The following is a 13,358-nucleotide window of genomic DNA, read 5'->3' as shown; positions in this document are numbered from 1 at the left end:
CAGCAGCTTCCTCGGTGAAGTAGACTCTCTGTCCATTTTCCAAGTGGACGTTGAGATGAACTACCGTCGGATAGCGGTCGTGAATTGGAAAGTCCAAAATTCGCCATACAGCCTTGTTGCTACTGATGTAACGTCCAGTTTGGAAGCGACCAATTTCATCAATTGTTCTTTCTTGTCTTTCTTGGCGATTGATTTCATCAGTTGTTCTTCTTTGTCTTTCCAAGCCAAATGCTGCTTGATCCGATCCTTTGTTGACATATTTGCATATGTACTTGATCGCCTTAACTGAGTTGCAATATTCAACATTGACGTGAGATTGAAAGGTCTTGGAAAGAAATGGCGAGTAGGGTACAATCCATCTGTTGTCGACCTGGTAACTATTGCCAATCTTAATCTTCATCAATGCAGTGAACCTGCCTTTTCCCACTTTTCTTCTGCGATAAAGTGGATAATCATCATCTCCAGACTGAGTTTTCATGGATCAACTGTCTTGGGAATCTCTTTGTACAGAAGCCATCTTTCATGCATGGGGAGCTTGAACATGGACCATGTTCTTCATGATGATGTTGAATAGTTTTTGATCTTCTTGTGCATTTGGGATCTCTGCACTAATGACAGAATCGATCTGATTTGGTCGGATCTTCTCCTTCAGCCAGATCAGTATATGTGTGAGGCAAACCTCGTTTTTGCCATTCGATTGTGCACATGAAGCATTGAGTTTCTCCAAATACCTTGCCCTTCGTGAGGACATTCATGAATTTGATAACCTTTTGTTGAAAGACTCGGGCTACCAGATCATGTCTATCAGTCGCCGATTGTTGTGGCAAGAGCTCTTGGCAAATTTCTTTCCATGTTGGGTTGCGCGTAAAAGTAATAAACATGTCAGGCCTTCCGTATTTTCGCACATATGTCATGGAGTCTTGAGTGTATTCGTGCATATGTCAAGGGCTCCCTGTGAAGCTGGAAGGCAAGATAACCATCTGACCAACATTCCTCGTGTTTTCATAGTTGACGACAGCATCTCGAAGGTGGATATAGCTTTCAGCGCGAAGTGCCTTCTGATTGAAAAAGATGAAGCGAAGTCGCTCCGTTTCGATTTTGGCATACATATCAACCAAAAACTAATGGAAAAGATTTCGGCACATCAAGAGGTGATTTGAATGGCTCGCCCGCATCATAATTCGATAGGCGTAGAAGGCCATGCGCAAAACTTTTTTCCCGGCGGTAACAGTTCCAGGACTTGGATTTGTTTGCAAGAATTGAATATCGTATCTGTCTTCACCTTGCCAAAAGATCAGTGGGTACTGAAGTGCGTCATATGATCGATGGGTTTCAGAAACTCTCTGCAGTTGATTATCACGCTTCTGTAGCACAATATCCAGATTTTCAAATTCCCCAACGATGACGACAGCAACTTCATTGACAGTTGGTGCGTTGTATTGCCGCTCAGGCTCTCCTGTTGGCCTTCAGTCAGCCTTGATGACCACTTTGTAGTTATCTGAAGTCATCACTTCCAAAGAGCTCTTGAATATCTCGAAATAACAGTGATGTTCGCGAAGCATCTGCTGCAGTTCCAGCAAAATATCGGCCCGAGTTCCAGGGACGTTGCTCTGTCGTTGCTGAACTTGAAGCTTTTCATCGCCCATGAAATAAATCTGCAGAAACTTTGGTGGTTCATTGGGCAATGGCAGGAGTGATCCAAGTCGATGGCAAACTTGTTCCTGAATTTTGAAGGTGGGCATGAAGCCTCTGTCTCGAATTTCGTTCACACCAAACGAAGTCACCTGAAAGCAAGAGTTGTAGCGCCTCAAATTTCCCAGAAAGTGCTTGGTTTGGGGAGTGTTCGCAGTCATCAGTGACTTGAGTGGTTCTGGTGGTGCAGTAAGTGGGGGTAGTTGAACATTGCCAGCAGAGCAGCACATGCCAGGTGGCTCTGACTTCCACTTCTGGGCTTCACAATGTTCAGAGGTCGTGTCCATGTTTCCAATATTGACCAAGTCGTGCATATTCAATTGTTGGGTTGTATTGCATAGCAGCTTTGTTCATGCAATCCCAAGATGTTCGTTGAGAAACAATATTTATTGCGCCTCGTGCTCTAACCCGACGATAGTTGATCGAGGTGTTTCTTCAGCTCTTGCGGTCGCTTGTCGCAATCTTTGATCTTCAAGCCGAGCATTGGTCATTTCTGGCGTTTCTGCTGCTCGACGTATTCTTTGATCCAAGCGTCGACCTTCTCTTTGTTCAGGAGTTTTCCTTTTGGGAGCAATGGTCAGTGAAAAGTAAATTTCACTAAAAGTGACTTTTAAACCAATCAAAAGTGGCAAAAGGAGGCAAACTTTGTTCGATGTCCAGTGCAATCACAAATCACTATTGGTTTGTTTTTCAACCAATCAAAGTGACTTTTAAACCAATAAAAATCTGCAAAAGGAGGCAAACTGTAATGTCGGGGTAGGGAGACAGACAGGTGAGCCCTAATCTACCTGCCACTCAGTCCCTGCCTACTTGCACGGCCCATCCCAGGCGACGGCGTACAACTGGGCGACGGTCCCTACGCTCAATAAGTGCACGACAGACAAACAGACAAGGGTACACAGAAGCTAAGGGAAATGGGGCAGTTGCCCACGGCAACACCGTGAGCAACAAGAGTAGTGAACAAGCCGAGTCAAACAAGGAGTGTATACGGTGCCAAACGCAGAGCAGAAGAGTAGTCAGTAAAGCCAAGGTCGATATGAAGCAGAGGTCAACAGTACAAGCAGGAACAGCAGAGCCAGGAAACAAGAGAGAACCACAGGCAAAGACAAGAAGCAAATGAAGGTATACATAGACCGAGGGCGGGAGCTAGAACCATCTGGCCAGGCTGTGATAGGTTCTCCCACTCCTCAGCCTACCAGCCTGAGTGGTAGCAGATCGAGTCACTCTATCAGACCTAGGAGCAGATGCAGACTGATTAACAACGGGCGTCGACACAGAAGCTGTGTCTGGCAGATCCTTTACACAAACTTTGTGAAATGTCGAATCCAATCAAAAATTTCTACTGGTTTGTTTTACAACCAATCAAAAATCGTGTTGGTTTGTTTTTCAACCAGTCAAAAATCGCTATTGGTTAGCTTTTAAACCAATCAAAAATCACGATCAGGCAAGTGTGTACTTCGATGCAAATTGAAAAGTGAATGGCAGTGAAAAGTAAATTTCAGTAAAAGTGACTTTCAGTGAAAGCGATTTTTAATCCAATCAAAAATCGCAAAAAGGAGGCAAACTTTGTTCAATGTCCAATCAAAAATAGCTATTCCCTGATCGAGCTTCAAACAAACAAACTTTATATAGTTCTATCCAGTATCAGGCTGCTCACACAAACTGCCTTTGACTGTAAACAAGATGGCTGCCGTCACCATAGTAACCAGCACAGCACGTTGAGCCGTATTTATCAAAACTGTTTAATAGAAAAACATATCCTGTGGCCCATAGCAACCAATCAAAGCTCAGCTTTCATTTTTTTTTTCCACTGCACTGGAAATATGAAAGCTGCACTGTGATTGGTTGCTATGGTCAACAAATCCAGTTTTTCTATTAGACAGTTGTGTTAAATGAGGTTCAATCTTCTCCTATAAGTACCAAGATGTCTGCCATTGCAACCAGCACAACATATTGTTCTCATATAAGGCACAAGATGACTGGTATCACCATAGCAACCAGCACACTGCATTCATCTGACATAAGCCCCAAGATGGCTGCTATCACCATAGTAACCAGCACAACACATTCTTCTCATATAAACTACAGTGGCTCTCATTCTGAGACATATATAACATTGTAATTTTCAGTAAACACTAACATTGAAAGTCTAATTTATATCAATAACCAAAAGAATGGTCTGTAACATGGATATAAAAATGAACGTTATAATGGATTGTGTCCATAATAAATCTGGAGACATTTCCATTACAGAGACGTCCCGTTACTGCACAGAGCGTTAGTGTGTGGATGAATAAATAGGTTATAATCTCACTCATACCCCTCCCCCGTACTATTTATCATTACCAATCAACCAAAATCCATAGTAGCAAAGCATTGATGACTCGCCCCCTTTCTGCCTGAAAGCACAAATTTGCATAAACACCACCTTTCCAACCCGGCTTGCTGGACTGTCTCCCACAAAACGGGGTTGTTGGCAAATATACCAAAATACACAACCTGCCTATATATACTAACCTTTATCCAGTATAGTAGAAGGACTGTGATGTCTCCCATGTTACATGTAGGAAGTTGTTCTGATCATGTCCAAGGAAAACACAGCAGAGATGGCTTCTCTTTGTAGCAGGAGTACGGTCTTGTGAGGAATATTGTGCGTCCTCTCCTGGATGTGGAGTCTGGTGGCAGCAGGCGGTGTATTAGATGTGTGTCTGGTCTCTGAATAATGTACCGGGAGGCAGATTATGATGTCAGCAGCAGCAGTGTGACATCACTCTGGTTGTTACATCCCTACCAGCAGCCAATCAGGTAAGCTTTTATAATTTCCAAAGCAGGTATTAAAAATCCAAGCAGCGATGTGATTGGTTGTTATGGCTTACAGATGACGTGATCCATTTTAAACTTTCGAAAATATATAATAGATTCTACTATTTCACTGCTTCCCTAGACACAAGCGTAATTATTCTGGGTGGTAAATATAATCCATCAAGAACTAAAGGGATTTTCCACTTGTCAACTTTATTGGCATGTCATAAAGGAGACATAGGTGGAGACTCTTAAGCCAGATCCTCACTCATGTGACCTTTATAAAATGTCTTATTCAAATAGCATTAAGCTCTATCAATGGAAAACCTGTTAGGGTATGTGCACACACACTAATTACGTCCGTAATTGACGGACGTATTTCGGCCTCAAGTACCGGACCGAACACAGTGCAGGGAGCCGGGCCCCTAGCATCATACTTATGTACGATGCTAGGAGTCCCTGCCTCGCTGCCAGACAACTGTCCCGTACTGTAATCATGTTTTCAGTACGGGACAGTTGTCCTGCAGCGAGGCAGGGACTCCTAGCATCGTATATAAGTATGATGCTAGGAGCCTGGCTTCCTGCACTGTGTTCGGTCCGGTACTTGCGGCCGAAATACGTCCGTCAATTACGGACGTAATTAGTGTGTGTGCACATACCCTTAATCCCCAAGAGCCATTTTTAAGAATGCTTTATATATTCGACGTTATTATTTGTTATTTAAGACATTTGTACTCATGCTCGTTGTGTAACGAAAGTCATGATAATCAGTTAAATGATAATGTACCTCCTATTGTATATGATATGAATTTTAGGGGTTTCATGACTGTGAAAAAGTGCATAGCTGCAGGCCTTATAATGTACAACTAAGCTGCTGCAGAACCTCTTATTGAAGAGAAAAATAAAGCTTCCTGTCCATCGGAGAGTATCGTGCCTAATAGGAGCCGTGAACAATATTCTGCGGCCGTCTTACTGTTGTCTTACTGTTGCCACTGATTGATATAAAACACCATCATTCTTTTCATAGCACAGTTCTGTATAGTACACAGTGCAGCTGCTGAAGAAGTTCTTCTTAAAGGGAACCGGTCATCTAGGTTATTCTGCCCTCACTGAGGACAACATAAAGTAATGACAGACACTCTGATTTCAATTTTCTCTCACTCATGTGTTGATGTAAAGTTGGTTTGAAGAACTCACACTTTAATCTATACAAACAGAAAAAATGGGACATAAAGATAATCAAAACCACAAAAAAGGCCATACTCACTAGGTAGGTGGGTGGGTGAAAACCCGTTCCCATCAGGACGCAGACGGGTCAAAGAATGCTGCAGAAGGAGTGTGCATTAAGTAGTGATAGCCCCTCCCACTAGTCTTGAGGGGAGTGGCGGACTAAGTGCTCAAAGGTGTGCGATAAATGTGTGTCAGTGTAGTGCTAGGGTGTGAATGGATGGTAAAAAATAAATATGTATGTATGAAAGTGTGTAATAATGTAAAAAAATAAAAATAAAAAATAAATAAATAAATAAATGTGATAAATAGGGGTCAGTGCTGTGAATAGTACATGGGGTGTCAGTACTATGTGTAATACGTGGAGGGATAATGTGCTGGTCGTCAGGCATGGCGTATCTTGCCGAATAACAGCCTATTTGTAACGCCGCTAGTGTTAGCTAAAGCGGGCTGCTCTGCATTCCAAACCAAACGCCAGCACATCATGCCCTCCCAGCATATAAGACCCGGCTGCGTCCTGAAAAAAAGTGTAGTATACGTAGTAAGAAATATCCATGAAACATGGGGTATTAGTTGTTATTTTGGCCAAAATACGCAAAGCTCGCAACCCAACGTCAAGGGTCCCCAGTGCCTTGCGAGTCCCTAACCAGAACTTTTCGTTCCTAATTTAAAAACACAAACAGAAAAAATGGGACATAAAGATAATCAAAACCACAAAAAAGGCCATACTCACTAGGTAGGTGGGTGGGTGAAAACCCGTTCCCATCAGGACGCAGACGGGTCAAAGAATGCTGCAGAAGGAGTGTGCATTAAGTAGTGATAGCCCCTCCCACTAGTCTTGAGGGGAGTGGCGGACTAAGTGCTCAAAGGTGTGCGATAAATGTGTGTCAGTGTAGTGCTAGGGTGTGAATGGATGGTAAAAAATAAATATGTATGTATGAAAGTGTGTAATAATGTAAAAAAAAAAAAAATAAAAAATAAATAAATAAATAAATGTGATAAATAGGGGTCAGTGCTGTGAATAGTACATGGGGTGTCAGTACTATGTGTAATACGTGGAGGGATAATGTGCTGGTCGTCAGGCATGGCGTATCTTGCCGAATAACAGCCTATTTGTAACGCCGCTAGTGTTAGCTAAAGCGGGCTGCTCTGCATTCCAAACCAAACGCCAGCACATCATGCCCTCCCAGCATATAAGACCCGGCTGCGTCCTGAAAAAAAGTGTAGTATACGTAGTAAGAAATATCCATGAAACATGGGGTATTAGTTGTTATTTTGGCCAAAATACGCAAAGCTCGCAACCCAACGTCAAGGGTCCCCAGTGCCTTGCGAGTCCCTAACCAGAACTTTTCGTTCCTAATTTAAAAACACAAACAGAAAAAATGGGACATAAAGATAATCAAAACCACAAAAAAGGCCATACTCACTAGGTAGGTGGGTGGGTGAAAACCCGTTCCCATCAGGACGCAGACGGGTCAAAGAATGCTGCAGAAGGAGTGTGCATTAAGTAGTGATAGCCCCTCCCACTAGTCTTGAGGGGAGTGGCGGACTAAGTGCTCAAAGGTGTGCGATAAATGTGTGTCAGTGTAGTGCTAGGGTGTGAATGGATGGTAAAAAATAAATATGTATGTATGAAAGTGTGTAATAATGTAAAAAAAAAAAAATAAAAAATAAATAAATAAATAAATGTGATAAATAGGGGTCAGTGCTGTGAATAGTACATGGGGTGTCAGTACTATGTGTAATACGTGGAGGGATAATGTGCTGGTCGTCAGGCATGGCGTATCTTGCCGAATAACAGCCTATTTGTAACGCCGCTAGTGTTAGCTAAAGCGGGCTGCTCTGCATTCCAAACCAAACGCCAGCACATCATGCCCTCCCAGCATATAAGACCCGGCTGCGTCCTGAAAAAAAGTGTAGTATACGTAGTAAGAAATATCCATGAAACATGGGGTATTAGTTGTTATTTTGGCCAAAATACGCAAAGCTCGCAACCCAACGTCAAGGGTCCCCAGTGCCTTGCGAGTCCCTAACCAGAACTTTTCGTTCCTAATTTAAAAACACAAACAGAAAAAATGGGACATAAAGATAATCAAAACCACAAAAAAGGCCATACTCACTAGGTAGGTGGGTGGGTGAAAACCCGTTCCCATCAGGACGCAGACGGGTCAAAGAATGCTACGGGACAGTTGTCCTGCAGCGAGGCAGGGACTCCTAGCATCGTATATAAGTATGATGCTAGGAGCCTGGCTTCCTGCACTGTGTTCGGTCCGGTACTTGCGGCCGAAATACGTCCGTCAATTACGGACGTAATTAGTGTGTGTGCACATACCCTTAATCCCCAAGAGCCATTTTTAAGAATGCTTTATATATTCGACGTTATTATTTGTTATTTAAGACATTTGTACTCATGCTCGTTGTGTAACGAAAGTCATGATAATCAGTTAAATGATAATGTACCTCCTATTGTATATGATATGAATTTTAGGGGTTTCATGACTGTGAAAAAGTGCATAGCTGCAGGCCTTATAATGTACAACTAAGCTGCTGCAGAACCTCTTATTGAAGAGAAAAATAAAGCTTCCTGTCCATCGGAGAGTATCGTGCCTAATAGGAGCCGTGAACAATATTCTGCGGCCGTCTTACTGTTGTCTTACTGTTGCCACTGATTGATATAAAACACCATCATTCTTTTCATAGCACAGTTCTGTATAGTACACAGTGCAGCTGCTGAAGAAGTTCTTCTTAAAGGGAACCGGTCATCTAGGTTATTCTGCCCTCACTGAGGACAACATAAAGTAATGACAGACACTCTGATTTCAATTTTCTCTCACTCATGTGTTGATGTAAAGTTGGTTTGAAGAACTCACACTTTAATCTATGCAGTGTGCTGCCAGAAAGAGAAATCTGTCAATCAGTGGCGGGTGGGCAAGAGAAGGGGCAGCTCATGAATGAGCGGGACTCTTCTCCAGCACCCGCCGCTGATTGAGAGATTTCTCTCTCTGGCCGCACATTTCATAGATTAAAGTGTGAGTTCTCTAAACCTACTTTACATCAGCACATAAGTGACAGACCAGTGAAAGCAGCATGTCTGTCACTACTTTATGCTGCTCTTAGTAAGGTTCCCTTAAAAAAACGAAAAAAAAAACGGAGCACTACATGTCAATCAGTGGTCGACAGAGGAGAAGGAACTTTCTACAAAAGCAATTTGTGATAGACTGCTTCGTCAATCTGAATGTGATGTTTTACTAATATTATTTACAGACATAGCAACAGAAATTACCAAAATGTATAATAGGCAAATAATTGAATTAAACAACACTTGGGAGACTGTTTTAGCAGATTATTCACTACTGCCCTCTATGGGGACTCAATTGTGTTACTGATTAACTTTTTAAAGCAGGTAGGTATTTCAATTACTTATGTGCAACCACTTGAGGTCTAGATTAAATTAAGAGAAAAAAAATGCAGTGTAATTACGGGTATCGGCGCCAGGCTGAAGAGGATCAGGAACGGAGTCAAGTGCATAGGATCTAGGAGATCTTTTATTGGGAAGACGACGCGTTTCTGGACCGGACTGGTCCCTTCGTCAGGTCAGTATACGAAGGGACCAATCCGGTCCAGAAACGAGTCGTCTTCTCAATAAAAGATCTCCTAGATCCTATGCACTTGACTCCGTTCCTGATCCTCTTCAGCCTGGCGCCGATACCCGTAATTACACTGCATTTTTTTTCTCTTCACCTTCTAACTCTCACCTTGTCCCAGGTACTAAGGATTTAGCACCAAGGGACTGCAGTGGGTGGCAGCCGGCTATCTACACTTTACCACTTCATAAGACTCTCGGAGGAGCGCCGCCATCCCCTCACGTTTTTGCTTAATTTAAGGATTTCTAAATCAAAAATTTCAGATTCTATAGGCTTCGTTATCTTTTTCAAGTAAACATTTTTCACAACTAGTCAAAAAAACGAACCCAGCAATAATAACAACAAATTCTTACATGTCTTTGAAGGTTCAGGATAATAGGCGCAGTTATATTAGTAAGGAAAATTCCATCTATTACAATGGTAAATTGCCTTTCAAGTGTCTAAGTGGTATTGAAAATGATCAGTCATCATAAATGACATTTTGTGCCCACAGCTCATTTTCCAGTCCCTTTTGCATTGATAGCTGCTTACTGATGCAACCGTCTCCAATCTCCCATTATACCTATGGCCTTGGTAGTTGGAGGTCACCGCATAGAACTGCACTGCAGTTTACATGTGTGCCTTATGTGGAATGAAATAGAACTGTTTACAATTGATGACTAGCCTGGTCTGCAAAAAAAACATAAATGCAATTTTTGTGATCAATACATTGCTACTTTTTTAACTAATGACCCGCTGAACGTATTCCCTTCTGCACTAAAATCAAAATGAACAGAGAAGCTATAGTAAGTGAGTTAGCCTCTCTTTATTCAGCTACCTAGGCTAATTCTGCCTTTCATCTCTCCATGATCTGCAGCAATGAAGTGTCTTTGTGTAACAGTGACAGGAGAAAAGGCAGCGGCTTTTCATCATTCTATTTATAGGCACACAAAAGGAGATAAGGTCATAAGACAAAAACATTTTAAAGGACATTTCTCTAGAGGTTAAACGTCTGTTTTTTATTTTCTCCTTTTCCCGTACAAGTGGATTCCTTAACGTGTATATAATTGCAGCGAAGCAAATGTGTTGAAAAACTAGGAACAAAATGATAGCTCTGTTTTTTCGGCTGTTATGAATTATGGGGGGGGGGGGGGAGTTTGCATTAATAATTAAATCGCAGAAGGAAAGATGCAAAAGATTAAATGAAAGTGATGTGTCCATTAAAAATATACACTGCGTTGTGATTGTTCATTCTTATAAAGCACTGCGGGATGTTCATCTAATTGGATCGCTTGATTGGCTGAACATTGCAAAAATCTAGCGATGTGAATAGAGCATTAGAAAGACCTTTCAACAACCGCACTATTCATCTGAAGCTCGGCAGAAGGAGGATTTTCTGAATGATAAGTTTAACAAAAAGGCTTAACAAACTACCTTGGGCTAAAATTGCTGGAAATAGTTTTCTGTCAGTGCTGTGACCAAAACACTATGACCACAGAGACTAGAGACAGCCATGGGCTCACTGAGGCAAGGATGAGTCATTTTATCTCTGCGTGCCATGTTTAGTCATCTGTAATTAGGTTAAAATAACACCCTCCTTCAGTCCTCTCCATTTTTAAAAAACACAATACAGGTTAGACATCTGAAGCAATGCATCAATTATTTTTTATTTTATTATATTTTCACATCCTGTTGGCTTGCTGGATTCTTTTATTTAATTATATTATTATTTTACTCATTTTTATCAAATGTATTCATATATATATATATACATATATATATATATATATATATATATATATATATATATATATATACACACACACAGTATATATAAATCCGTTTTCTCGTTTCAAGAGAATATGCAAAGAATATAGTAGTGCCAGGTGGGTTTAGAAGAGATGATGATTTTTCTGTTATAGACCTATAGAATTTTATTTAATATCACCATCCTGAAAAGCTTTTTAGAAGCTCATACCAAGCAGGGTCATACATAGCAAAAACAAAAATAGTCTTTCTGCTCTGCATTCCAGGACATGGTGGCAGAGGACAACCATGTCCTCCACACCAAGGAGAGCCAGAAACTAGATCTACGATGAGGCTTATTGAGGAGGATTGTCTTCACAGGGCAGTACTTTATATTTCCTATTACAATATTAGAAGAGTAAAGAAAAAAAACTAACTATCCTGCCCCCACTTCACGCACCCCCGGGGTCTATGTGGAGCTCGACAGGCAGCTAAACACCTTCCTACTAGCCAATAAATGAGACTGGTTGAAAGTCTGTAGCTTTATTAACTGGTCGTAGGATTAGGGTAAAACTGAGGAACAAACAAGAATATACATGCCATTAGATTACAGCAATACATAAGAACAAGGCACATTGAATAAATGTACCACATATACAGGTAACAGGCTGACATATATTAAGCCTATATACAAATAAACAGTAGAAATAACAGTTATAGTACATTATGAACAGTGTATGGCAGTACAAATACAGTATAGGACCATACATGGCTGACCATGAGGCTAGGCCGAGCTTCACAACTACACCAACTGATATATTACAGTCCCATGTAACAGAGTGAATACTGTCCTAACAGTATTCCTGTGGCTGCTGATAGCCAGTAATATAAACCATCTATCTGCTTACCGACTATACTTGGACGAGAGGGATGGAATGAATCAAAATGGTCTTCTCTCAGAGCAGATATAGAAGAGACTGCCCTTCTTCCCAGAATGCTTTTCACCTTCTCATGGGTGGGGAAAACAAGAAATTACACAAAGGAGGAAATTACTAACACTGGCCACTAGATGGCACCTGGAGCACTAATTACTTGCATAGAAAATAACGTCACAAATCTCAGTCTATAACATTACGCCTATGAGCAGCACACTCCCCGTCTGGCGTCAATCGATGCCACCATCAGTGTCCCCAGATGAAAACAGTAGAATAAGTTCTGTTACTGGTCTGAGAAATAGTTTGGTCTCCTTCTGATTATGAACCTTGACCTCAACTTTCCGGACGTTCCCATCCTCTCCCGGGAATTTTTTAGTAACGAGACCTAGAGGCCACTCATTCCTATGTGCTTGGCAGTCTTTCATAAGCACAACATCACCAGTTCTGATGTTGGGTTTGGTGTTCTGCCATTTATTCCTTGGTTGTAGCGTGGAGATGTATTGCTTTTTCCACCTATCCCAAAAGGTATTGGCAAGGCTTTGTACTTGTCTCCATTGACATTTGTAAAGGTCTTTGGTACTGAATTCTCCAGCGGGAGCATCGGCAGTGCTAGTCTTCTGAGTAAGCAGCATTACAGGAGTAAAGATTACTGGATCTTCAGGATCACTTGAGACTGGAGTTAAAGGTCTGGCATTAATGATGGCTGATACTTCTGCCATGAAAGTAGTCAAGCACTCATGGGTAAGCCTTGCTGTACCCACTTGCAGGAAGATGGAGTCCAGGATTCTCCGTGCTATACCTATCATTCTTTCCCAAGCTCCACCCATGTGAGAAGAATGGGGTGGGTTGAAAGTCCAAGTGCAACCTCGCTCACTTAGGTATCTTTCGACACTCATCGTATCCAGGTTCGCAGGAATTTGTAGCTCTTTGGCTGCACCAACAAAGTTAGTGCCTCTGTCGGAGCGAATATGTTTCACAGGCCCTCTGATAGCAATGAAGCGCCTAAGGGCATTTATGAAGCTTGAAGTGTCCATGGATTCAATTACCTCTATGTGGACGGCTCGGATGGACATACAAGTAAAACATGACTGCCCAGCGTTTGCTGTTTGCATGGCTTCCTCTGGTGTATCGGGTAGCTACAGACCAGGGGCCAAATACATCAAGACCAACATTGGTGAAAGGAGGATCTGTACTAAGCCTGTCTGATGGAAGGTTGGCCATCTTCTGTGTTTGGAAAATACCCCGGAGTTTGCAGCAGATAACACATTTGAAAATGAATTTGCTCACACATCTCTTTGCTCCAACTATCCACAGTCCAGCAGCTCGTAGAGCC

At 41.9% G+C, this 13,358-nt stretch overlaps 1 long non-coding RNA gene across 1 annotated transcript; it reads right to left on the bottom strand.

Moving 5' to 3' along the window:
- Nucleotides 1-11,617: 11,617 nt before the first annotated feature.
- On the bottom strand, nt 11,618-12,258 carry LOC142760872 (uncharacterized). The gene is made up of 2 exons (XR_012883434.1): nt 11,999-12,258; nt 11,618-11,663 (listed from the first exon to the last, which is right to left on the bottom strand). It is a non-coding gene; the product is annotated as an uncharacterized LOC142760872 (long non-coding RNA).
- Between the last annotated feature and the right edge of the window lie 1,100 nt (nt 12,259-13,358).

Source organism: Rhinoderma darwinii, chromosome 4 (assembly GCF_050947455.1).
Source record: "Rhinoderma darwinii isolate aRhiDar2 chromosome 4, aRhiDar2.hap1, whole genome shotgun sequence".
Lineage (NCBI taxonomy): Eukaryota > Metazoa > Chordata > Amphibia > Anura > Rhinodermatidae > Rhinoderma > Rhinoderma darwinii.
The sequence above is the reverse complement of the archived record's forward strand: the minus strand, read 5'-3'. Positions and strand labels throughout refer to the sequence as shown.